The 27,386-nt window shown below is 33.7% G+C and overlaps 1 long non-coding RNA gene across 1 annotated transcript; it reads right to left on the reverse strand.

Annotated features, from left to right (window-relative positions):
- Positions 1-288: 288 nt before the first annotated feature.
- On the reverse strand, positions 289-18,981 carry LOC105553737. Its single transcript, XR_001008206.1, has 3 exons — positions 18,948-18,981; positions 17,347-17,502; positions 289-1,413 (listed from the first exon to the last, which is right to left on the reverse strand). It is a non-coding gene; the product is annotated as an uncharacterized LOC105553737 (long non-coding RNA).
- Positions 18,982-27,386: the final 8,405 nt, after the last annotated feature.

Below are 27,386 nucleotides of genomic sequence, written 5' to 3' on the forward strand. Positions count from 1 at the left end.
TTTCCTTTCACTAATGATCATCAGGATAGAGAAGTGAGTTGACATTTTCAGGCCATTAGGTTAATAGTTCCAGTAATTCTATTAATGTTTCGACAGTCATAATATAAATGATTCTGTGTGGCTTGAACTAGTGCATTTTCTTATGTAACAAATAAGAGGACGATTTTTAAAAGTGGTAATTACTATTTTTAAATATGAAAATTAAAAATAATAAAAAAATAGAGGTTGCACTTTGAGTAGCCATAACATTATCTTTAAACATATTTATTCTTCATTTCCTAACTTTTCCCACTTTTTCGCTAAATCGTATGTTCTTTCTCTAACCTCACTTCTATTTTATTACTCTCTGGGAAAGATTTTTATTATAAAATGTCTAAACGATCAAACCTAACACAAGATGAATATCTACACATTGCTATACCCTCTGGTCACTATTTTTTTCTTCTTTTTATTGCCCATTTCCCTGTTCTTGAAACATTCCAGTTATTGAAAAGCTTTATGATCATTCTACTCTTCCATGACATTCTACTCTTACTTTTACTTTTTTCTCTCTGATTACTCATTTCCAGTTCCCTTGTCATCTCCTTGCCTTCCTACACCTGCCAATTAAGTTTGAATTTCCTCTGCATTTCATCTCATATCTCCTTTTCTTCTGCCAAATTCTCTCCTTAGTCACCCCCATGGTTTTATATCCTACTTATATTCACGGGCTCTAGAATGTATAGCGCCAGGCCAAATCTATCTTAAGAACTTACTTTACTTAACCAATTACATCCGCAACTGCTCAGGATCATGTAACCCAGATCAGCATTTGGCTCATTTTGTAGACCCATTTTTTCTTTTCCTGGAAGTCTATTTTGACACCTACGTTCTGTCACTACCCACATTTTAGCATTTAGCCTTGTCAGTTTACTCTCATCCATATGTAACTCTATTCATTTTCTTCTCTCTCTTACGAACAGCATTTTGAGCCATCATGACCAATTTTGCAGTATCTTCTGAAATTAGCCTCCTGTTTTGCATTGGACATTTTCATCCCAGCAATTCCACCGATTTCATTCTCAAAATTAAGAGTTATATTTTTCAATAGCTGTAATCATTGAATTTCCATGCTTAAGAAAATGTTCAGAACAGTATCAGTGCATTTATAATAAAATTTTTAAAATGGACCCACAAATCTCTACGTGTCCTTCTAGTTTTATTTCATTTGTTTCTCCTCAGTCTCTACATTCTGATCACCATGATCTTTTAATTCATCTGAAAGCTAAGCTCTCTCTTAATTTAGATTCTCTATACTTACCATTTTGTCTACTTAGAAGTATTTTCTTCCATCTTTGGATTGTTATTGCAAATCCATTGAGTAGTTCTCATCAGAATTGCTTCTTCCTTGGGATGACTTATAAACACTTCCCCCTACAGCCAAATCAGAAGACCAATATCAAAATCTTTAATCACAACCTAAATTTGCTTATATGTAATTATATTGCAAGAATTTCTTTGTCTTTATAATTATTATTCATTTATCTATGATTTTTAAAAAACTCTTTTATGTGGTGATGCTAAGCTCCATTATGTTGGGCTTGTTATCTGTCTCAACTATCTTCCACATCTACCACAGTACCTGCTACATAGATGTATTCAATATATATGGTTTGAATTAGTAAATGATGAGCAAGCATGTACTTTTGTTCTCTTTCATTACAGTGTTAGAAATGCTATTACAGCATTAGAAAAGATAATCAGAAAGAAAATTTAATAGATCATCAGAAAAAAACCCAAGATTTTTAGGCAAATGAGCCTATGAACACAGGTGCAATGGACTTGCAATTTACCAAGAAATAGGTTTGTCATACCTAGAAACCAAATGTATAAACATGCTTTTATGTATTAATAACTTCATTTTCCAAAACACTCTATATGAGACAATTATTGATGGAAATACCATTTGCTTCTAGGCTCATTGGTTAAACATAAAGTTAAAAATCTTTGTATGACACATAAAATTGTGGTGACTGCTTAACTTTGCAACTGTAGTGCTCCTGAAATGCTCATCTAACCACTCTGTGTTCCAGACCTATAAAACTTAGATGGTGCTAAAATTGTGTATTCTTTGTCTACAAAACTTAGATGGTGCTAAAATTCTGTAAAAATTGTGTATTTCTTCTACAACTAACTTCTGATAAAAAGGGGGCAGAGAAGGTTAACTCTCTCCCCCTTTAGCTTTATTGGCTTAGTGAATTTCTACAAACATAATTTAAGTGCTACATTTTTCCAGAGTTTTAATCGGGAAATAAAAACCACAATAGGTATCTTAAGCAGAAAGTGCATTTCATACATATACAATAGGAAGAGCTAAAATAACTAAAGTATGGTTGTAACTGTGGCATGGAGGAAGGTTTTGAGTTATTGAATTCAAAGGCACGCAATCATTTCTGCAATCCTGGGTCAAAAAGACGCTCTTACTATTAAAACTTTAAGCTTCTTATGCCCGTGAAACTGGTGATTAGGCACAAGGATATTGAATCCTACCACTTCCACTGCTGAACTATTGTCTCCATGATTTCACTTGCCAGAATCAACAATAGCAAGGCAGGCTTTGATCTTTTCCATTTTTCTAAGTCTAATTCACATGCAAAGAATGGATAAGTGGTCTAAGCTGCATTCATAAAACTGGCTCAAAGGAAGCTGCATTGCTTGTTTTAATTTTCTAACCTCTTCAACTTTAAGAAGAGTGGAATGAAGGTTGAGGATACCTGTCCACACAGTCTACCACACACCTTCCATGAAAGGTTCCCCAACACCTCCAATAAAACAATATAAACACATTCTGGAACCTATATTACTCTCACACCATAACACTTCCCACACTTCCCACAATACTTTTGCTCTTCATGGGAATATCCTTCCAAAACGTGCTGGTATCTCCTGAGCATTATTCATCTATCAAATTTCCCCGTCTATTATAAGGTCTTCCAATTGTTAATAAATGTATTTTAAATGTATTTTAAATTATTAAAATACATTTTAATAATTGTATTTTAAATTATTAAAATACATTTTAATAATTGTATTTTAAATTATTAAATATATAATAAATGTATTTTAAATTATTAAAATTCTGAACTAATGGGTAATCAACCTTACAATCCAAATTGCTGATTCACACACAGCTGAAGTCCCTCCTCAAAACTTCTGTAATACATGTAACTTAGGCAAGTGGTTGGGTCATTACCATATATTACTTTATATTTTTGTTTATCAATATATGTGATTAAAGTTATGCTTATGTTAATTTGATATGTATATGTTAACTTTTATACATATGTACATTGTATTATTTTGTTATATAGCACAGCATTTTGTGCTCATAAAGTGACTGATAATAATAAGCTGCATACTTTGGGAAGCATTGCAGGCTAGTGATACAGGTTTTTCTTTCCCCTGCAGCCTGACAACCTCTTTAGTCATTCACTAAACCTCTCTCAGCTTCAGTTTCTTCATCTGCAACATAGAGCAAATAATAAAACTTAACTCAGATGGTTCCGATGTGAAACAATACAGAGTAAATGTGCCACCAAATACACACCAATGGCCTGATTGACATAACTCATTGCTAATCTTCTTGAAATGATTCCAAGTATTTTCCAGACAAGCACACACTGAGGGAATTCATTGCCACTGAATGAGTCCTATGAGAAATACTCAAAGGTGTCCCAAACACAAAAATGAAAGGTCAACATTCATCATCATCAAAACACATGAAAGTAGCAAACTCACAGGTCTTGTAAAACAGTCACACAAAGTAGGGAGAGAAATCAAATAGCAACACAACAGATTTCCGCCAGACCACAAAGACAAAAAGACAGACAGAAAGAAAAGCAAAAAACAACAATAAAATAACCCCAAAGAACTTTTAAAACAAGCAGAAAACAAACAGCAATATGGCAGAAAGAAAACCTCATGTATTAATATTAACCTTGAATATAAATGAATTAAACATTCCACTTAAAAGATACAGATTGATGTTGGGCCAGGTGCAGTTGCCTGCACCTGTAATCCCAGCACTTTGGGAGGCTGAGGTGGGTGGATCACGAGGTCAGGAGTTTGAGACCAGCCTGGCCAACATGGTGAAACCCTGTCTCTACTAAAAATAGAAAAATTAGCTGGGCATGGTGGCTGGCACCTGTAATCCCAGCTACTCGGGAGGCTGAAGCAGGAGAATCACTTGAACCTGTGAGGCAAAGGTTGCAGTGAACTGAGATTGCGCCACTACACTCCAGTCTGGATGACAGAGTGAAACTCCATCTGAAAAAAAAAAAAGAAAAAAAAAAGGTAGATTGATGGAACAAACTAAAAAAAATCCAAAAATGTGCTGCTTACAAGAAATGTATAGACACATACAGACTGAAAGTAAAGACACATATAGATTTAAAGTAAATAGATGAAAAAAGATACTCCATGTAATGGAAACTAAAAGCAAGCAGGAATAGCTATACTTATATCAAGTAAAACAGAACTTAAACCTAAAACAGTATAACAATGACAAAGGAGGCCATTACATAATGATAAAGGGATCAATTCAGTAAGAGGATATAGCAGTTCTAATCACATATGCCTCCAACTCTAGAGCACCAAGATTCATAAAATAAATATTACTAGACGTAAAAAAGGAATAGACAGCAATACATTAATAATGGGGGACTTTACCATCTCACTCACAGCATTAAACATATCGTCAAGACAGAAAACAAATAAACAAGCATAAGACTTAAATTCAACTTTAGACAAAACAGACCTAACTGACATTTACAGAAAAATTTTACCCAGCAACTACAGAATATACATTCTTAATAAAACTGCAATTTCACCCAACAATCCCACTACTGGATATCTACCCAAAGGAGGACAGATAATTATATGAAAAAGATACCTGCACCCATATTTTTTCGCAGCACTATTCACAATAGCAATGTGTCCATCAATAGATGATCAGATTAATAAAACTAGCATATATGCACTCTAGAATACTATTCAGCTATAAAAAAGAATAAAATCCTGTCTTTTGCAATGACATGGATGTAACTGGTCATTATTTTAAGTGAAACAAATCAGACACAGAAAGACAAATACTGCACGTTCTCACTTACAACTGGAAGCTAAATAATGTATACACATGGACAGAGAATATGGAATGACAGGCAAAAGAGACTTGGAAATTTCAGGAGGGTGGGAGGAGGGGATGATGAGAAATTATGTAATGAGTACAATGTACATTTTTCAGGTGATGTATATTCTAAAACCCTGACTTCAACACCATGTACTTTATGAAGGTAACAAAATGATATTTATATCCCATAAACTAACACAAATAAAAATTGCTTTCTGTACTTACTTTAGCCAAGTTATTATTAGGTTCAACATTCAGCACTTTACTTAAATTTTCTATAGCTTCCTGGACCTTTTTTTGATATTTATATATAGTAGTGTGGCACAGAAATGCTAATATTTACCAAAATAATAGTTATATTTTTAATAAAAAATTAATTCTACAACTAGAATCTCAGGATGGAATGCAGACTGTTACAAATTTATCTAGCTCTGTTAGGAACCATACAAAATAACTTCAGTGAGGGACTTAAGGGAAAGGATGCTGGTCAAAGTGATATTGAAAATGAGTGCACTCTCTTAAGATGAAAGGCAAAAGAAACTTGTACAAGGCATTTAATCTAGTTGATAAATATGTTCTTCTACCAAGGGCAGGTTATCAATCTGGTATAGCTATACACATATACTGGAAGTGAACAATTAACTAAATAGATGTCAGATGGTGAGAGTCAGGATTTTTATTGTTGGAGTGGGGGTTTAGAGATACAGGAAGGTAGTGATGCTTGTGGGACTAGGTTAGAGATAGCGACATCAGTAAGAACCCATGTTTAGCTTAATGTAGACATAGATGGTGATATGGTTTACATTTTTGTCCACGCCCAAATCTCTTGTCCAGTTTTAATCCCCAGTGTTGAAGGAGGGGTTCAATGGGAGGGGATTGGATCATGGGGCAGATTTCCTTCTTGCTGTTCTTGTGATAATGAGTGACTTCTCACACAATCTGGTTGTTTAAAAGTGTGTAGCATCTTCCCCTTAGTTCTCTCCCTCCTTCTCCAGCCATGTAAGATATGCCCGCTCCCCCTTTGCCTCCTGCTATGATTGTACGTTTTCTGAGGTTTCCCCATCCATGCTTCCTGTACGGCCTGTGGAACTGAGAGGCAATTAAATCTTTTTTCCTTATGAATGACCTAGTCTCAGGTAGTTCTTCATAGCAATGAGACAATGGACTAATATAGATGGTTACATAATAGAAATATTTAAAGATATCTGCCTATACATTGTGTAAGAATATACACATATATTTCTTTGCTCTCTCATGTTAGAGAGCTATGAAAAAAATGATACTCCCTTAGCTATAAGTACACCTAGCACTTAAATATTGATTTCTTATATAGAAAGAAGGGCATCTTTGAAAGTGGCTGATTTTAAGAATGAGGAATAAAATACACAAGATGAGCCTGGAACATCCTGTAGTGCCAGAAATTATGAAAATATGAACAAAAACCTATTTGTCAAACAAGCACAGGGGCCAAGGGAATGACCTTTCAATTACTGGAATAATTTTAGCAACACAATAAATTAATTAGTATTATATTTGGATTATACCAAAAAATATAATTTTCCTTAGTCCATACTGATATCAACGAATGATTGAATAAATAAATGATGAGATAGAAGAGACAAATATCCTCTGCAAATAATTTACATACGTATTCCAAACTAAAGGAAGCAGCTCAGCTCTTAAAGACATCTTCAGCAATGCTACACACTGAATGCACTTTCCAAAGATACTGTCACAGTTCATGTATTCCAAGACCCATACATTTCATATTTTCATATCTCCTGAAAACATGATGCATTTTACAATTCAGTGGTATGTCTTCGTTTAATTAGCCATAATACTACTTACTTGCTTAATGGGACATAAGATAGTGCATTATAAAACCTATGGGCTCTTGGACTCAAGAAAATACGATAGAAAGGAGTTTATGTTAGAGTCTGCACACTGACTAAAGATCAGAGCAGAAAGCATGTTCTAGGAACAGTCACATTTGTGGCAGTCACTGGTCTCGGCATGCAACAAAATTCAAAGTAAATAGTGGTAAGGTGGGAAATGGACACAGCTATGTAGCTAGAATCAGAAGTCTTTGAAATCAAAACATCAGGAGTCAAACCATTTAGGGGCAGTGGGACTGACATGGTGACAGTGGGTCTGATCAGATAAAACCTTTACAAAGAAACAGTAGCTCTCAGACTCACCTCCTGAGATAGAGTTGTTCTGAGGGGAAAATGAGTAAGTTTCTACAGTAACATACAGTACTTTAACATACAGTAAGTTACAGTACTTAAAGCCCTGACCTCTCCAGTTCGCAACACATCTTTCTTTATGGGCATCTAAATGTCATCTTTTGATCTTATTTTTGTATTTTTCTCATCTAAGCTCTAAGAACAATGAATGACAACGGGGTGAGCCTCCAAAGTGTGTTCATGTCTTAGAGTGTCCAGAAGCCATATGGGGAGTGTGCAGGTTTTCACTTCATGCCATGGACAATGTTTCTCTTTATTGAGCTAATGACAAGGTATGGGCCTCAGAATATGTACACTTTGAACATATTTGCATCTTTCCTTTAATTAACTGTGAAACTTGTGAGGCTAACGAGAGAAGAAAATTGATGGGTAGTCGGTGGAAGAATTTTTTTTCATTGTCATATCTTCAACTTTCCTGGGGTATAATAAGAGATGCATAGTCAATTGAATATACTTGAAATGTGTGATGTGGTCAAATTTAATATGTATGTATATACTTTTGGAAATACCACTACACTCACAACCATCATTATGAAAAGTTTTCTTGTGCACCTCAGTAATCAATCTCTCCCTCCACGCTGTCTCCAGGCAGCCATTTGATTTTCCATCAAGTAACATGAATGAGAAGAAGAAAATTTTTGTTGTAAGCCATTGAAATTTTGTGGTTGTTCACTTTTTAGAAACTCCTTGGAATTTTCTTTCTCATATCTTTATTAACAAATAATGTGTTTGTTTGACATACTTTCAGATAATGTCAATAATATACCCAGCAATTGTTTTGTGCTGGGCTTCCATTTAAGCTTTCAAGATCATATGGATTTTTATAGTTTTATATGTTGTGCTTGGCATCTTAAGCTCACTATCTACATACTGCTTCTTAAATCCCAGACCCTAGAGAGGTTCTGAAGATTCCAAACAATGACTTGAAAGCTTACAGTTAAAAAAAGCTCAGGATAACTCATATTTTTGTGACTTGGCATGCTTGAGAAAGTATTTTTAAGCTCCTTCCTAAATGAAGGATTATTTAGTCTTGCAGTGTCCATAATTTCTTAGGTCACTTATGGAACTCTCAGATTTGTCTGTAACACCTTATAATAACTTCCAGTACTATTCTAAAATGTAGATTTACTTTATCACATTTTCTTCTAACTTCTACTTGTCCCTGTTATAACAATCTTCATTCTTCTTTTGCAATTATATTTTCTCCTTTAAAATTCAATCTCTAGGTCCTCTCTCATAATTGTGCTTAAAATTCATCCTGCAGTAGTGTTAGAGCAGGGCTTCTCAAAGTCATTGTGCGGAGCTATCATATACATCTAAGATGATTAGCAGCATCCCTAGCCTCGACCACCAGATGCCAGTAGCACACCCTCTCTTTCACAGTTTTTTTAATCAGAAATATCTGTACACATTGACAAATGTCCACTGGATGGGAAGAAGAATGTGGGGTGTTAAATTCCTTTTTTTTGAGACCCACTTGCTTAGAATGTATTAACTAAACACCTATAATTGAAAATACCTTGGCAAAATCTCCCAAAATTTTCTCTCAAAATAACGGTATACACAGTGTAATATACACAACATCATAAGTTATACTAATGAAAAAATCTATGAAAAACTCTGTATAATGATATTTAGATATTAAAGTCACTATATTAAGATAATTATTAGGATAATGTGCCACTAATTCCAAATCGTCACTGCTTTCATGTAGTGCCTGCTCCATATTGTCTTAATGTTAATCCTTAATATACACAGCCTGACATAGTTATTGATGTGAAAGTTTTTGTTTTATTTTCAACAACACGGTCTCAACCAGGGGTGATTTTGACTACCAGGGACCGTTTGTCAATGTTTAGAGACAATTTTAGTTCTTATTACCGTGGGTAGTGGAGTGTGCTATTCACATCCAGTAAGTTCAGTCCAGGAAAACTGTTAAACCTCCTATAATACAAGGCTACAGTCCACAACAAAATTATCAGTTTCAAAAATGTCAATAGTAGTGAAGGTGAGACAATTTCTAGGGGGATATTATACCTTGATATTCTCATTTAATATGCTGGTAATGTAATCCAGCATTCTTTCCGAAAATGAGAATAGCCTGGTGGCCTTAAATGTCATTGTTTTACTCTTATTTATATTGGACTAAAGAATGAGATCAAATGCAGCTGAATAACTTGGATATTTAAAGTAATAACATTTTTCACTAACACACATAAGCTTAATACCTGGGTGACAAAATAATTTGTATACCTATTTACCTATAGGTTTACCTATATAACAAACCTGCACATATACCCCTGAACTGAAAATAAAAGTTAATAAATAAATAAAGTAATTACATTTGTTTACAAATTAAATACATATAGAAATGGAAAATATTGTTGAAAATATTCTAAGAATTTTAAATTTATACATTAAAATAAAAATAATCTGAATATTATTACTAATAGAAAATCTCTGCCTTGATCTCATATTCCAAGTGGAATATGTTTAGACTATCTCTAGCAATAGCTAACAGAATAAGATTTATAAACCCTGATAGATCATTTTTCATGACTGTGTCATTTTAAAATAAATTGATGGCTGTTAAAACTTAATTTAGTTTGAGTCTCTTCTGGATCATATATATGGTTTTACAGATAGCCATGTTCAAGTAAATTGTAATATGTAATATAAGAAATATGCCAGATTTAATGTAAGAATCTCTTTTACATGCTCTGATATTCAAAAATCTTTATCAGTTTTGCTAAACTAAGGATTTTAAACAAAACCTTTAAGAAAGCATTGGTCTCAATAGTAAATCTGCCAATATGAATTGCTGCATTTTATTTTTGCATTTTCTAAAGTACATCCACCAGAGGAATTAGATATAAAATCCTGCATGCAATCTAATATTAGATGAAAAGCTTAAACTACCAATGACACAATACGGATGCACAGAGGAATGAATTGATTTTTATGTCATTCTCAAATTGAAAGTCCATCTTTTTATAAGTAAATTAAATTGATAATAAATCCAAATAGTGATAGTTTAGATCACTTTTGACAGTAGGCTTTCAGTTTCTGATGCTAACAATGGCATAATTATGATTTGTTGAATAACTTTGAAGTGATCGGATAAGGAGATAATTAGGGTCTGCAGTAGTTGGAGAAAGAAAAAGCAGAAATATTTTGATATGGCATACTCCATATGGCACATTCTATGTCGTAGGCTTTAATATCAGTTGACTACTCTCTTTAAAAGGAGTACATGTTGACCTAGACCAGTTTATTTGTTCATTTTTGTAAGAATTTTTCTTCATTCTCTTTGACACATTGGTTAACCTAAAATTATTGTGTTACTTACATTGACTAAAAATCATAGTCCTTCAGTTTGTGGCTGCTCACAGGATTTGTTTGTTTGTTTGTTTGTTTGTTTTGCTTTGGCTTACTAAATAATCTTTTATTGGAGTGAAAACAGCAAAGCCAGTGAAGATATATAAATCAATGCCAAAAAGAAAGGAGACAGGACTACTTAGATGCCATTATCTTCTGTTCCTGCCATTGGAGAGAAGGCAGACCTTGTCATTTTTTAATCAATTGTATACTTCATACATATGATACAACAAATATTTTTACTGACAAGATTGTACCTAGAGTTTTTATGATTCCTTTGTGAGTGTGAATTATATAGCTGTCCCTAAAATGTAATTCAGAACAAAAAGGTTTTATTTTTAATTATGTAATTTTCTTGCCCGAGTTATATGGATTCATAGGTTATAGAATGTATATTATAACTTAATATGCATTTTTTGTATTTTTAAATTTACTATATAATTTATTTGTGAAACCAAATTTGATATACAACTATGTAAACCATTAAATATGATCTGGATTAAAATCATCTTAACAGACAAATCCAAAAACACTGCATTTTATTATTTCTATTTCTAATGTTACCTCCAGGTTTAAACTCCCCTAAGTAATTGACTCTATCTATTATGTTTGTATTTTGAAGCATTACTCTATATTGTAACAAAATGAAAAGTGACACAATTAGTTTTAGATATGTACACAAAAATTTTCAGTTTTAAAGAAGGAAATATAAAGTTTTGAAATTTAAAAAAGTAAATTTTATAATATTTTCTCCAATAATTTACTACTCACATTCCCATTGCTTAGTTTCATTAATTTTTACAATAACGTTTGACATATCCAAGATATATTTCCAGGTTTATTTTCTGAATGAATTGCTAGGATCTTAGATGGGTTTATTATTTCGCACAAGGTGCCAGTGCTTGATAATTGATTGTGTGTATACCCCATTCTTTAGACTTTTAAAATCAATACTCACACTTCCCCACGAAAAAGAGAAAGTGAAAACAACTAATAGTGGATTTCTATATTATGATGACTCATTTTCAATAGGACACTACCATAGGTCAAATGGATGAATGCATAAATAATGAATGGATTCATATTTTTTATATAATCATGTGCCACATTACAGTGTTTACATCAATAAGAGACAGCATGTAAAACAATGGCCCATTAAGATTATTATAGGGCTGAAAAATTTCTATCACCATTACAGATGGCTCACTCTGTTGTTTGCACAGTAACAAAATCACCTAACCACACGCTTCTCAGAACATATCCTCATTGCTAATTGACACAAGGCTATATTTTATTTATTTATTATTTTTTTTTTGAGATGGAGTTTCGCTCCTGTTGCCCAGGCTGGAGTGCAATGGCACGATCTCGGCTCACCACAACCTCCGCCTCCCGAGTTCAAGGGATTCTCCTGCCTCAGCCTCCCCAGTAGCTGGAATTACAGGCATGCACCACCATGCCCGATTAATTTTTTGTATTTTTAGTAGAGACGGGGTTTCTCCATGTTGGTCAAGCTGATCTTGAACTCCCGATCTCAGGTGAGCCGCCTGCCTCGGCCTTCCAAAGTGCTGGGATTACAGGCATGAGCCACCGTGCCCGGCCTATTTTATTTAATTATTGCTTAAATATTTGTTGAGAAAAATCTGCTCTCTAAGTACTAGGATAAAAGAGATTAATAATAAATTAATGATTAAATGCACCATGATCAATCTTATCATTGAGGTCTATATGCTACATTTGAATTACATAATAAAGGTGGAAGTTAATCACCCCAACTTATACAACAGTACACAGAGTGGATCAACAGTTAATTAGATAATACAATACAGTTTGTAACCTGCAAATGCATTAGAATTAATTAGAATCAAACCATATTTGTGACTTTGGTTTAATGTGAAAAACCTATTGATACAGACATAGCCAGGACATTTCTATTGTCTTCATAATTTTTTTTTTTTTTTTGAGACAGAGTTTCACTCTTGTTGCCCAGGCTGGAGTGCAATGGCATGGTTTCAGCTCACTACAACCTCCGCTTCCAAGGTTCAAGTGATTCTCCTGCCTCAGCCTCCTAAGTATCTGGAATTACAGGGGCCTGCCACCACACCAGGCTAATTTTTGTATTTTCAGTAGAGACGGGTTTCACCATGTTGACCAGGCTGGTCTTGAACTTCTGACCTTAACTGATCTGCCTTCCTCAGCCTCCCAAAGTGATGGGATTACAGGCATGAGCCACTGCGCCCGGTTTGTCTTTATAAATCTTATAGAAATATTTAACTTTTAAAATCAACCATATACGATTAAGACTTTGATAAAAGTAATTAAAAAGTAAAGCAATGAAAAAAGCAATTTTTAAAAACATATATGAATGATTGAAAGCCAGGAGTAAAATTAAGAATTGTATTAAAATATCAGTATTAAAATTAGCTATATAAATATTTAATTAATGCAGCTAAAATGTTAACAAACAAAATTTACCAAAGAAAAGTATGTTAACATTACTGAATCATCTTAAAATCTTATTAAAATTTAAAGTTCTTCTAAACTGAAATTATGTCACAGAAAAAAATAATGTCACATTAAAAAGCTTAGGATTAGAAATACATAATTTTTAAATATAGTCAATATATATTAATCATATTTCATTAATGTCTTATTATTTCATGAATAAATTTTTTTCATGATACTATTTAAGTGCCACGTTCTATAATAATATGGAAAACAATCATACAAAATGTGGCATACAGTAATTTATAGCTAGTACAGCACACCTTTTATCTCTTTATAACAAAAACATAATTTGTAAATTAATATAACACTAAGTCCCATATTGTCTTTTTTTTGTCAAAGAACTCTCTCCTTGAAAACCATCATCCTCAGAAGCATCTGTAACTTAAAAAGACCTTAGAAACTTAACAATCATAAATGCATTATAACTTAAAGAGATACTATCTTCACAGTAGAGGCTAACAGACTTATACCTACTGATAGCTGACAAGTATTATAGGAATCCTGGCAGGCAAATTGTTGCATAAAAATTATATAATTTACTAACTGTAAAATAACCTTTAGAATTTAGAATCAGTCAAATAAGTAGAACAGACAATTGTTATCAAAGCCATATAAATGTCTGTAAAAATTATTTTTTGCTACCCTCATTTTATCTCTGAAGAGACATCTTACAAAAAATGAATAGACACATATAAATACCTAATTACAAGCAGAGTTAAGATTAAAATTCTGTCCCATTAGGGGTGGGACAGAAATCAGTATAGCAAAGAATATTTTGGTGCAGGTAATTTGTTTCAAATGATTCAACCTTCAACATTACTTCACTTAAATTTTAGCAAACTTTCTGCTACAATTTAAGCATACATACATATGAGACTAGACATATGACTTTGTGTCGTGTGTAGGCAGGGGCTAGGGCAGCTCTATTAAATGTTTATGTAAACCCCAAAGATGTCCTAAGAAATGCAATTTGAAAAAACTTTGATGTGCTACAGCGCGAATTTTCTCAGACAGCAACAGAGCAGGCACTTGAATACAGATATATTCCTGCTTTCCACCTCCCTGTCAAAACAATAAAAAAGGCCACAGGCCTGTGGTTCTGGCCTCCAGGGAACTGGTGGCTTCTTTAACCCGCACTGCTGCTGCTGAATTCCATTTAGGTTTAGGGTTTATTTTGTATATGCCTTTGTATAGGCTAAATGCTGGTCTAGTTGAAAATCAACATAAAACAACCTTAATAACATCTCATTTTCTTGTGACTTTACTTTTTTTGTTGTTTTGTTTTTTACTTTTGGAGACAGAGTCTTGTTCTGTCACCAAGGCTGAAGTGCAGTGGCATGATTACGGCTCAACCTCTAGGCTCAAGCGACCTTCCCACTTCAGCCACCTGAGTAGCTGGTACCACAGGCACATGCCACCACATAAGGCTAACTTAAAGAACAATTTTTTTAGATGGGATCTCACTATGTTGCCCAGGCTGGTCTTGAACTCTTTGCCCTAAGCAATCCTCCCACCTTGGCCTCCCAAAGTGCAGGGATTATAGGTGTGAGCCACTATGCCTGGCCTCTCTCATGACTTTAAACTTGAACATGATTTTGTGATGTGGCCAAGTTTAGTATCCCAACCAGCCGGTGATTACTGTGATTGCCACACAGATTCCCTCTTGTTCCATCTTTTATATTCCCTCTTCTCACTCTCATAACTGTGTGGATAGTAAAATAATTATCCAAATAGGTATGATATTGGCAAAGAAAGTCACAAAATGTTTTAATGAGCAAACACTTTGGGGATGGTAATAATCTTCTTTCTGCTACCTTCAGTGTCTCTTTTAAGTATCTCTACATTCTTCTTCAAAAATTAAGAATATATCTTTCTTGCTCTTTTGTTGTTGTCGTTGAACACCAGAAGGGAATATTCCTTAATTCTCCAAAGTTAAGGACGGTACAGCACAATATTCCATTCAGCAGGTGAAGTCAGTATGAATGAACATATTTCAATCAGCAAATTGCTGGTTGTGTTGCAAATTCTACTTATGACGTTTTATATAATTTGAAGGGCTCCCATTAATTAAGGTATTTCTTATAAGCATTTAGAAAGATTTTTTTCTTGGCATGTGACTTGTAAATTTGTCCTGATATTTTCCCTTTGACAAGGTTTTGTGAATTGTAACTCAGCCACATAAGTGGCTCCTCATAATAAAGCCACATGGTATCCACTGTACACATATTCAGCAAATCAAAGAAGTGGTTCTCAACATAATATCTAGAGGAGGTCCTTCTTGTTCACTTTCAATAACTATGTTGAAGAATAGATTCTAAAAAGCTATTACTAAATTTTCCGGTATGTTTTGAAACTTGTGTCCACGAAATCTATAGATCAATAAATGTATAGAATAGAGCATAATAATCTAATTAATGGATTTAAGATGTCATCTAAGCAGTAATGAATGCAATAAATAGGCCTTCTGAATTCAAGATCAGCTGCAGAGGTAATGCACTGCCACTAGAATTGTGTGCTGTGTTGGTAATAAATTAATAAAAACATTGGGGATAAAAAAATCTGCAAATAAAACGGCGTGTCATGTGTGAAATATAATCAGAAAAATGTTCAGATTTTTATAATTAACAGAAAAATTATTGTTTTTATCATCTCCAGTGTTTAACAGACACTATTCACGGCATTTAGTAATGGCAAAAAACGCCATTTTTTTTGCCATTACTTTCAATAAAAAAGAGAACCAGCATTTAGAAATCTAATTTCAGAAACTTAATAAAATGAGAATTTTTCCTCTTTTACACATAAGAAGCCTGCATAGTATGTATTCTGTTGCTAGTACATAAGCTTCCCATTTTCTTCAGAAACCTATATACTTACATTTCTCTTTTACTAACTTCAATGCATGACTTCTATCTTCAAGGCAATTTCATGCTTCTAGACACGATGTCTGCATTCCAGGACAGCAGCAGAAAGTGTAGAAAAATAAAAAAGTCCTACCTCCCTAATGAGTCAACTGCACTTAAGGAGCCATCCCAGAAGTTTCACACAGGTTAGTATTATTATTATTATTTTTATTATTATTATTATTTTTGAGATGAGTCTCGCTCTGTCGCGTAAGCTGGAGTGCAGTGGCGCAATCTCTGCTCACTGCAAGCTCCGCCTCCCAGGTTCACGCCATTCTCCTGCCTCAGCCTCCCAAGTAGCTGGGACTACAGGCGCCTGCCACCACGCCCAGCTAATTTTTTTATTTTTAATAGAGACGGGGTTTCACTGCGTTAGCCAGGATGGTCTCGATTTCCTGACCTCGTGATCCGCCCGCCTCAGCCTCCCAAAGTGCTGGGATTACAGGAGTGAGCCACCACGCCCGACCTCACACAGCTTATTTTAATACAGTTGCATCCAGATGCAAGGGATGCTGGGAAACGTGGTATTGTGCTCAGCTAAAGTTGAGATTACGTTAGTGAAAATGAGACCTTGCACACTGGAAGGTTAAAAGCAATCTCTCATGACAACAATAAAGAAATTTAATTAAAACTTTAAGCAATGTGATAAACCTATGGAATGTTAACAGGCAAAAATAGCAACATTAAAAACTGCAGTGAGGAAATAAGGTATGATTCGTTTGTAGATGGTTTGTGTGTCATTAATCTAGGCAAAAACTGATAAACTCTTCTAATAGTGATGAAACGTATAAAAGAAATAATAATACACACTATGGCTAACAACATTCCATTTTGGCATATTTACTCTTGCTAAGTCTCTATGCTTAGCATCAGAAATGTACAGTTTTGATAGCCTATGACGTCAACATGTTCAGTTTGATAGTAGAAAAGACATAACATGAAGACAAACCAATGAACAAATAAGAATAAAAACTGTTAAAAAAGAACAATATTATAAGAACATAAGGATGTGATAATGTATTTGATAGTTTTATTGTTTTATAGTTTGATAATACATACAAATTTACTGCTCCTTCAATGTTAGAATCAATAGAATTACAGCAGAAGTAATTAAACAGATAAAGATCAAAATGTCACCTTTATTACTTACTGTTTGAAAAATAGTCTAAGGCTGGTTTTGTAGGGTTGCTCCTATCCATCACCTGATGTGAACTTTCTTAGGAAGCTTCAGGACTACCCCAAAGAACCAGAACCTGCTCTTTCACTCTGTTACATTGTGTAGAGTGCAGACCATCATGACTGCTCTCTATAAGAAAAAGAAAGGAAATGATTAAGAAACGCACAACAGTTGGTGGAGAATTGCACAATAAGTATGAAATTGGTTAGCTTTCTAAACTCACCAATCTCATAACTAGCACCTGTTCCCATGCAGTGAATGAGTGAAGGATGGACAGAGTCCATAATGATTATTCTAGGGAAATCCTTCTGAGTAGAAAGAGGAGAGTTTTGCAAACAGTTTTGTATAGTTTACTCTTATCTATGCACTGATAGTAAATAAGAGTTCCTAAAATTCTCTCTAAAACTCTAGGTAAATGAGATATTTCACTGCTTATGCTGTGTGACCTTCATATCCCATCTGCCTAGACTGTAAATATGCTTTCTGAATTTTAAAAGAATTAGTATACTATGCTTACATTAAGCAAAAAAGTACCCTTATTATGCAGGATCAAGTAACACTCTAAAGATTCATGTTTACGAAAAAACACTGATGATTCTATTTTATTATGTGTCTTCTAAAGAGAAAAATAATTGTGCTCTGCATTATTATACAATATGCTATTCTAAATACTTTCATTTAAACAAGATCATTATGAAAATGTTTTGCACACAGAAATATATTTTGAATACTTTTTAAAAAAGATCACAAAGTATATGGTCTCTGTATGTGTTGAATTATTTTAATGCTTTCACTATAACAGGAATTCTTAAAGAGGATACGTATTTGCATAATGCTGATAAACCTTTTTCATTTCTGTTAGTGCTTTGACTGTTGTTATAGCCACTGAAAGTAGTAATTATATGAGTTTATTATCCATGATTATCTTTAGATATATGTGCATTTTCTTTAATTAGACTACAAATTCTAAATGAAAAATAAAAAAGAAGTCACCTCTTATCTCTTTGTATGATATTAAATTTTGTTTCTTATATCCAGCGTTTCCCAAATGCCTGTTGCAAAATTTTACTTCAGGAGTAGAAAGTGGCAAATCAATATAGTAAACTATGTTACAGGGAAGGAGACACAGGGTAAACTTTTTCCTTATCTTCTCTCCATATTTATGTGCTGCACAAGCATAAATGGTAGCACTCACATGAACAAGTGGTTTTCAAGAATGTAGAATATTGTCATAAAAAAAAAACACTTTGAAACATCGAATTAATATAAAAGCCAGAACTACTATCACTATTTTTTACATCCATAGGAGGGAAGATATTTTTAGATACAAAATTCCTTCTAACAATTGTCCCTATCATTTAACCAGTATTTTGATAAAAGAAGGGAAAAATGGATATTCAGTCCAAAGATGGGCATGTATTCCCATGCCCAATCAGAAAACTTATGGATGTTCTTTAAAATAACAATTCATTCAACAAATAATTTTTAAATGGCTACTGAATACCTGGAAATGTTCTAGACACAGGGGCTATGCTAATAAACACGAAAGAACTAACTGACAAGAATGTGCTTACCTACAATGAAATATCTCCTCATGGAGCTTGAGTTCTATTTGAAAAGACAGAGAACAAAAAAAATATTATTGCATAGAGTGTTAGTTATGTGTGAATTAAAAGACTGGTCAGTACTTGAGGGAGGAGGAGTGACAACAAATCTCACTTCCAGTTCTATTTACCTGAACAGATTAATTCTATTTTGTTTCAATGGAACAATAGTCCTATGGTTAACCAGATCCGCTACACAAAGCAAACAACTTATAAAATGCATTTATTTCCTTATATTGCAAATCAATTTTAAATGGATCTACAAATATACAATAAATAATATAAATTAGGGAACATTTGCTTCTAAGGTAATAAGCAGATTTGTTAATTTCACATAAATAATTTCAGAAGGAGAGCAAATGTAAAAATGTGTTTCAGACAGTGGAGATGCCATTTTATTGTAAGACTATTTATAATCAAAGGACAAAGTAATGAGCTTTCTATGTCAATGATCGTCCTTCTCTATTTCACCCAGTTCCAGACAAATCCGAGTCTTCCAAGTCTCTTCATATATCTGATCCAATAAAATCTACAGTGAGTTCAGTTATACACACACACACACACGACTGCATTGAAATACTTTGCTCTAAGGAAGGAACATAGTGTATATGCAACTTGTGTACTTGCTAAGTATGGGATGACTAGTCCTTTAACAACTACATTTACTTTCTTTGACTTCTATCGTTGCTACCTACTCCTCAAAAATCTACTTAAACAACCAATAAATATATATGATGTTATGAGAGTTTTGGAAATAATCCCTAAAAATTTACATGGCTGCCTCTGTATATTTGGCAGCTTTATTAAGTATCACCCATGGGAACAACCCCTACAGAAGAATCAGAATATAAAGGATGTGAGCCCTGGGTTTCTCAGGCGCTGAAAGGACCTGTCAGAATCCTCCCAGGTGGGTCAAAATGGCCGGGCTTTATACCTCATCTCCATTCATGTTTGCATGTCAGGTACTCCAGGATGACCTAACATTAAGCCAGACAACTATTACAGCTGAGGCAAACTTTGAAGGAGTTGAGAGCTGAAGGCTGCTTTGTAATGTTGCTCCTAGCAGCCAGCGGGGAAAAAAATCTTTTCTTGAAGAGCGATCTGTGACCATCACAAAATGATTTGTTCTTAGCTCTTGTAAAATTGAAATTGTTTGCTTTTGAATTTTTAAAAATGATTCCTTTAAGATTCTTAATACCAAGATATCATAAGGTCCAGGAATTTTATAAAGAAGTATTTCTATTTATGTAATTTCACAAATTTCTCTATACATAAATCAACACTAAAACATGCCTTTGATACCAACAACTTGATTGGTTTGTGAAAGAAATCTATCACGCAAATACATATTGCTGTTTTTAGATAAGTTCTAAATGTATTACCAAATCAATTAATTTTATTGTGTATCTCAATATTCCAGTTGATGTATAAGTTTAAATAGAACAAACTATTTGACATTGAAATGTTCTTTATCAAGGGAGAAGGAATACAATTTTAAAGCCAAACCGAGTGACACGTAGTTCTGAATGATTTATTGGCTGTCTGCCATTCTGAAATGGCTGCCAGTCAATGTTACATGTGACATCTTTCAGATAGTGTGAACTCTTTTAAGCAAGTACTTTTCACTATAAAATTACAGCTGAAGATCATGAAAAGTGTGGTGTTTATCTTAATGGGCTGAAAGACCTATTTCAACAGTTACAGTAATTCAGAAAAATAGTCTCAAGTCTAGTATTTCAATAATGTTATTTTCGTAGATTTTCGTCTTTAAAGACAATGCTTCACTCTTGCAGAAAATGACTTCTCTAATCATCCTGGATTTCAAAAATCTTTCCATTATTTAATATTTAGATCGCTGGCAGAACTTGGCATGAGGAGTAGAGAGCTGTCACCACGCAGCCAGTCATTTTTCTTGGTTTTCCATATGCCATGCCCAGCAATAGAGCATTTCTTAAGGGCTGAGGAATAGTAGCAGTGCTAAACACAGAGATGACATTAACAGGAATGAGAGGGTCCAAGCTGTTTTCCTAGACTGATTCTCTTTCATCCTGAATCAAAGCATTTTCCTATTATTATTATAGATATTTCGCTTGTGGTATTATCTATCTTTTGGCAATGTTGATTTTTTTTCTGATGATCCAAATAGGTAATGTTAATGGGGAAAAAATCAGATATTAAGGGGAAAAAAAAACTAGAAATAAATGTTAACCCAAGACAGTAACAATACAATTAATTTATATGATACTTGAGGGATTGTGTCAATTATATTTTAAATGAAATTATAAAAATTCATCACCTGTGTTTTCTCCTATGATTATATATTCAACTAAGGCACAATTGTAAATGGTTGTATTTGGTTGAATTTTTAGATTGTTTGCAAGTTTTACTGTTGCAGACAATAATAACGGGAGTTTCTTTGAAAATAAATTTAGTTGTTCTATAACCAAGGCATAAATATTCAATTAAATAAAATTAGCACAAATATTAAACGAGAAGTATATTATATATAAAATGCATAAATAAAATAAAATGAAATATCCTACATTGGTCACTTTATGTCTATAGTTACCCTATTGATTCTGTGCTCATTTGCATATGGGTATATATGCAATTTTATAAAATGAAGTATTCGTAGTGTACATAAATTTAGTAATTATTTTACCCCTCAAAAGTATATGCAATGAGTGGCATTTATATATACATTTCATTAACCTGGAAGAAGAATGTTAGTCAAAAAAACTATGAGTTTAACAATTTTCTGGTTAATTCCAATGGGTTCTGTCCGGGCGCATGGCTCATGCCTGTAATCCCAGCACTTTGGGAGTCCGAGACTGGCGGATCACGAGGTCAGGAGATTAAGACCATCCTGGTTAACATGGTGAACCCCGTCTCTACTAAAAATACAAAAAATTAGCTGGGCTTGGTGGCGGGTGCCTGTAGTCCCAGCTACTCAGGAGGCTGAGGCAGGAGAATGGCGTGAACCCAGGAGGCGGAGCTTGCAGTGAGTGGAGATCATGCCACTGCAGGCCAGCTTGCATGACAGAGCGAGACTCTGTCTCAAAAAAAAAAAAAAAAAAAAAAAAGGGCTTTCAAAAAATGTCTTTAAAAATTTAATTCCATTTGCTTTCTCATAGCAGAATATGAGAATGAATCTTTTTTGCTGCAAATTTGCTAGCAATAAATTTTTATTTTTATTATTTTAATTTTGTGAATTTGGGGAATGGACTCTCATTCTGTATAGATATCATAATACTAATGAGATTGACTTCCTCCTTCTTATTAACAGTGTGCATTTTTACCCTCAGTGATTCAGTGCATGGTGTAGTGCTATAATTCAAAATGAACATTTCAAAGACAGATTACGTGCTTCCAAATGCCAAATCATCACTAACTAGCTCTGTGGCATTAAGGAAATTTCATAACCTTTTAGTGCCCAATTTTGTGGAAGAATGGTTAGAAGGCTATGGCAATAACAAAAGAAAATTTGAATAGCTGTATCCAACATGAAAAGGTTGTTAGTAGTATTAAATGAGTTACTATAGGTAAAACAATCAGGGAAATAATTAAAGAGAGTCTGCACTAATATTGTTTTATTAATTTAAAATTTCTATACACAATCCTTTGATTCATTTGGAATTAGTTTTAATGTATTTTAGAAAATAAGGTTTATTTTATATTTTCCCCCAAAACAATTCTTCAAGACAACTTTTTGAACAGTTAATTCCTTCTTTGTTTATAATATGCATTTTAATAAAGTGACTTATCTTCATGATTTCTGGGACATCTGTTCTATCTAATTTATTATTCAACATTCATCTCAGTATTTTCATTTCCTTGATCCATTTCACCTTACTGATCAACCCTTCTTTACTCAGTCTGAATTTTTTTTAGAAATTCTGAGAGAGCCCCAAACCTTGGTTTTGGGTCTTCTTTCAATCCTGTTTGTCTTTCCATGTGATCTTAATTATTTACATGACATTATACCCTATCTTTATGGTGACAAATCCCAAAATTATCTCTCTGGCTTAAACTTATCCTTAAAGATTTGGTTGCAACTTATTAAGAAGTCAGGTTCAATATAATACATGCATTGTTGATTTAATATGCTCATCAAAATATTTAAAGTTTTATTTTAATGCAAAAAATAAAGCTTTTAATTTTAGCTCCTATTTAATAATTTTGACAAAAAACATTATACCAATCATTATTAATTATTGCTGGGTTTTAAAATATTATCTGATTAAATATTTTTGACTTTGAAAAATGATAACAAATGCTTCTCTCTTGTCCCCTTGACCATACTTGATATTCCTTTTTCCAAATCCGGCCCACAAGTTCAGAATATAACCTGATAAAATATCTTCTATGTATAAACTATCTTTAAATTTTCTTGAGAGAATACTAAGTAACCAAAAGCATTGCTCCTTTGCCCTATAAAAGAGAGAACAATAAAAAAAATCCCTTTTTTTTGGTTATTTTAAATGGTAATTAAAGCTATTGTGAGGGCTCTTTTATCAACCAAACTTGTGAACAAAAAACAGCTCAAATTTATGTGTAAATAAAATATATTGAGATAAAGCCTTTCATTCAATGTGTGATTTTCAGTTCCAAAAAAACACACTCATGTTCAAGAACAAAGACTGGTACAATAACTATCTACAAAATGCTTTTGTTACTAGATTTTAATTCCTTCATCAAACAGGTGCAGTCAAAGTTGATAGTGTCACTAGATGCAGAGGTCTATCAATATCCTTCCCACCATTTAATATGTTTTTAATCTCAGGGAAATCCTTAATCATATTATTTTAAATTGTACAGCTGACTCCTGAACAACACAAGGTTTAGGGGCATCAAACCTCCCTATCCCCTCCCCACCACCCTAGCACAGTCAAAAATTCACGTATAACTTTAGTGATAACATTAACACATATTTCGTATGCTATATGTATTTTACACTGTACTTTTACAATGAAGTGAGCTACAGAAAAGAAAAGAAAATACATTTACGTACTATACTATGTTTATCTCACAAATTTACAATCCTGTGTTTACAAGATGGATCCTTCTTCTGAAATGGCGGCACCCACAGCTGCAGACCTCAATCTAGAGTACCTATTAAGCAATTCAACTTTTTCCTGTAATGTCAGGACCTTTCTCTGCTTCCTGGAAGAACTTTCAGCATCACTAGCAGCACTTTGTATAAGTCTGAAGGTGTTTTTCAAGTTTTATTGTATTGCACTACATATCATGAAAAATACATAACCATGAGAGATCACCTTTTACTGTGACAATTTACTGGAGAGGCAAGCTACTCACAAGAAGGTGATTAGCATTGTGTGGCATTTTAAGTGAATACTCACAACACTTGAGTTTACTGCAAGAACAACAGGTGGAGGCTAGGAAATTATTCCAGTAGTACAGTATGTAATACAGTTAATTTTGTGCAATTATGATTTAATATTGTATATTTATGTTTTACATTTCTCTCAACTGCAGTTGGCTAAGTGTGTGCCTACGTCTTGATAAATTTTAATGTTTTGTAATAGATGCATATATATTTCATTGTAGTAAATGATAGATTACACTAGTATCTACATATAATTTATGCATTCATGACTTATCATTTTGTTAGTTTTTTAATATTTCTTTTGTACATGGTTCACTTGTAAGCTTTTTCAATTTGTCATAAATCTCCAAAAATGTTCTGATATATTTATAGGAAAAAATCTACGTATGAGCAGACCTGCACAGTTCAAACCTGTGTTGTTGAGGAGTCAACTATATATTATAATTTAAGAGAGGATTTAACTCTTTCATTCTACTGGCAGTGGGTTAACATAAACTTTAGTCATAACTGCTGACCTTTCTTGGCACACTAAGGACAAATTGACCAATGTATTTAACCAATAGCTGGGGGAACATTTTGCTAAAATTGGTAAGTATATCTTTATAACTATATCTGTATAACTTGTCTCAAACTTCACCAGATTAATCCTAGCAAAACTGTAAAATGTCTCAGTAAAAATCTAAATGAATTTTTCATAACAAGTGCTGGCAATAGATTTTAAATATGTTCTGATCATTATTTGTGTCTTGTTGGCATGGAGAAAATCCTTTCTTTTTTTTCAGCCTGGGGAATCCCAACCTATATCTCTAGTAACAAGGAAACGATTTTACTGAAATTTTTATTAAATAATGTGGCAAAGTTTTGTCAATTAATCAGACTTCACTGTCCATATCCTTTCAACCTTTTAGGAAGGCAGAAAAATGGAATTCTGAAACTAAAGTTGGCAAAGTTCACAGAGATTTTCAAACCTGCATGGTCTATGGTATTTCTTCTTTCTGTGGTTCATCTGTGGCTTATGAGTTAGTAACAGACTAAACTGAGTGTCTAGGAATATTAGCTCTGATTCTAGAAATCTACAGTTGTTTAACTAAATGCTGTAAGGACTCAGGAAATCTATTCTTTCAACAAAAGTTACTGAAGACTTTCCCCATTAGTATCCTAAACAATGTCTGCAAAATTGGTTTTCATACCTGGATACCTTGTCTTCTAAGAGACACCGCAGAGAAAGATCCCAGGAAAAAAAGTCAGTATCAGGCAGAGCTAGCAACTAGCAAACCCATAAATCTTTAAAAGACTGATCCTCAGATTCCTATCTCTCAAGTAAAGAGGTTTAGGTCATCTTCATATTACCAGAAAGTAACTCTACCAAAAACCTCTAACTAATGACTCTTAGGATTCTTCCAAAAGCAAATAGTCTTTGGGAGGAGACAGCTTCCATCAAATGCCTTCAAATCACGTGAATCGCTATATGAGGTATCAGTATCTGCAAACCAAGGTCCACATAAAAAGATCCATTGGGTGTCATATTTAATCTGTAAATCTTGAGTTTTTATTTTCCTAGTTACGTTTTTAAAATCTTTTTATGCTTAAGGTTACATTTAATTACTTTACCTATAAAGCTACTATTCCTAATTTCTCTATGCCATCCTCTTTCTCTAGAAGAGTTCAGAAGCTGGCTGTAATTCATTCACAATTTGGCTAAACATGCAGTTGAATCGGGGCTAAGTTGCACACATTTTCCTTAGGATGCCAATTAGTGTTTTGTTTTGTTTTTAACATTGATTCCAAATATGAAACATCTGAGTTTATCAATAATTGGACTCCCTGCTTATTTTCATTTTATCTGACAAACAGCAGAGCATTAGATAAATAGAAATCTTAAATGCTAATATGCTGCACCCAGGAAAGAAAGCTTATGCCTACAGTAGAAGAGCACTCAGAGATCTTTACTATAAGGCAGCTTCTGTCACTAAGCCTTTAGAAAGAAATGTCTTAAAAAGAAGAGAACAAATGGCACATACTTAATTCATTTCTCACATTTACATATCATAAATCTTATTACATATTCAAGCTCCTATCACATCTTCCTCTTCCTCTTTGTGATACAGTCTTCATTTTATATCCCCAAAAGAGATTAATAGCAGAATAGAGCTGAAGGCAATCAATAAACTCAATCAAACTTAATGACTGCTACTGGATTTGTGGCACCAGAACCTATTGATTATTACAGCAATCTTGACATAAACAAACATATTGATGTGGTAGTCAGAATAATGACTCTTCAGAGATATTGGGGTCCTAATCCAGAGAATTTATAAATTTGTTAGCTTATCTGGCAGGACAGAGTTTGCAAATGCAATTAAAGTTAAGAATCTTGAAATGGAGAGACTATCATAGATTTTTAGGTGGCCAAATGAAATCATAAGATTCTTTAGAAGTGGAAGAGGGAAATATAAAAGGAGACTGTGAGGACTTGGTCCTTCATTGGTAGCTTTGAAGGTGAAGGAAGGGAACTGTTATAGACTAGATACTTGTGTCCCCCTAAAATTAATCTATTTAAGATGATGGGCATTGTTCAATTATTAATAGATTATTTTTAGTAATCCATTAATTGGCAGTATGATAGTATCTGGAGATGGAGATTTTCAGAGGAACTTAGGTTGAGATGTCATAAGTGTGGTGTTCTCATAATACTATTAGTGTTCTTTTGAGAAAAGATGGGGATACTAGACCCCTGCCCCACCCTTCTCTTTCTATTTCCATAAACATGTATCCAGGAAAGGCTATGTGAACACAGAGAGAAGGTGGCCATCTACCAACCAGAGAGGGAGTGGGCCTTCACCATGAACCAAATATACCAGCATCTTAATCTTGGACTTCCCAACCCTCAGAACCCTGAGAAATAAATGTCTGTTGTTTAAGCCACCCCATCTATGATATTGTCTTATAGCATTCCAAGTGAAGACAGGGAACATGCATCAAAGAATGCAGCTGGAGTCTAAAACCTGGGAAAGGAGAGGGCATGGATTATTCCACAGAGCCTAAAGAAGGAATGCAGTCTT

The sequence above is a fragment of the Mandrillus leucophaeus genome, unplaced genomic scaffold (genome assembly GCF_000951045.1).
Source record: "Mandrillus leucophaeus isolate KB7577 unplaced genomic scaffold, Mleu.le_1.0 Scaffold606, whole genome shotgun sequence".
Lineage (NCBI taxonomy): Eukaryota > Metazoa > Chordata > Mammalia > Primates > Cercopithecidae > Mandrillus > Mandrillus leucophaeus.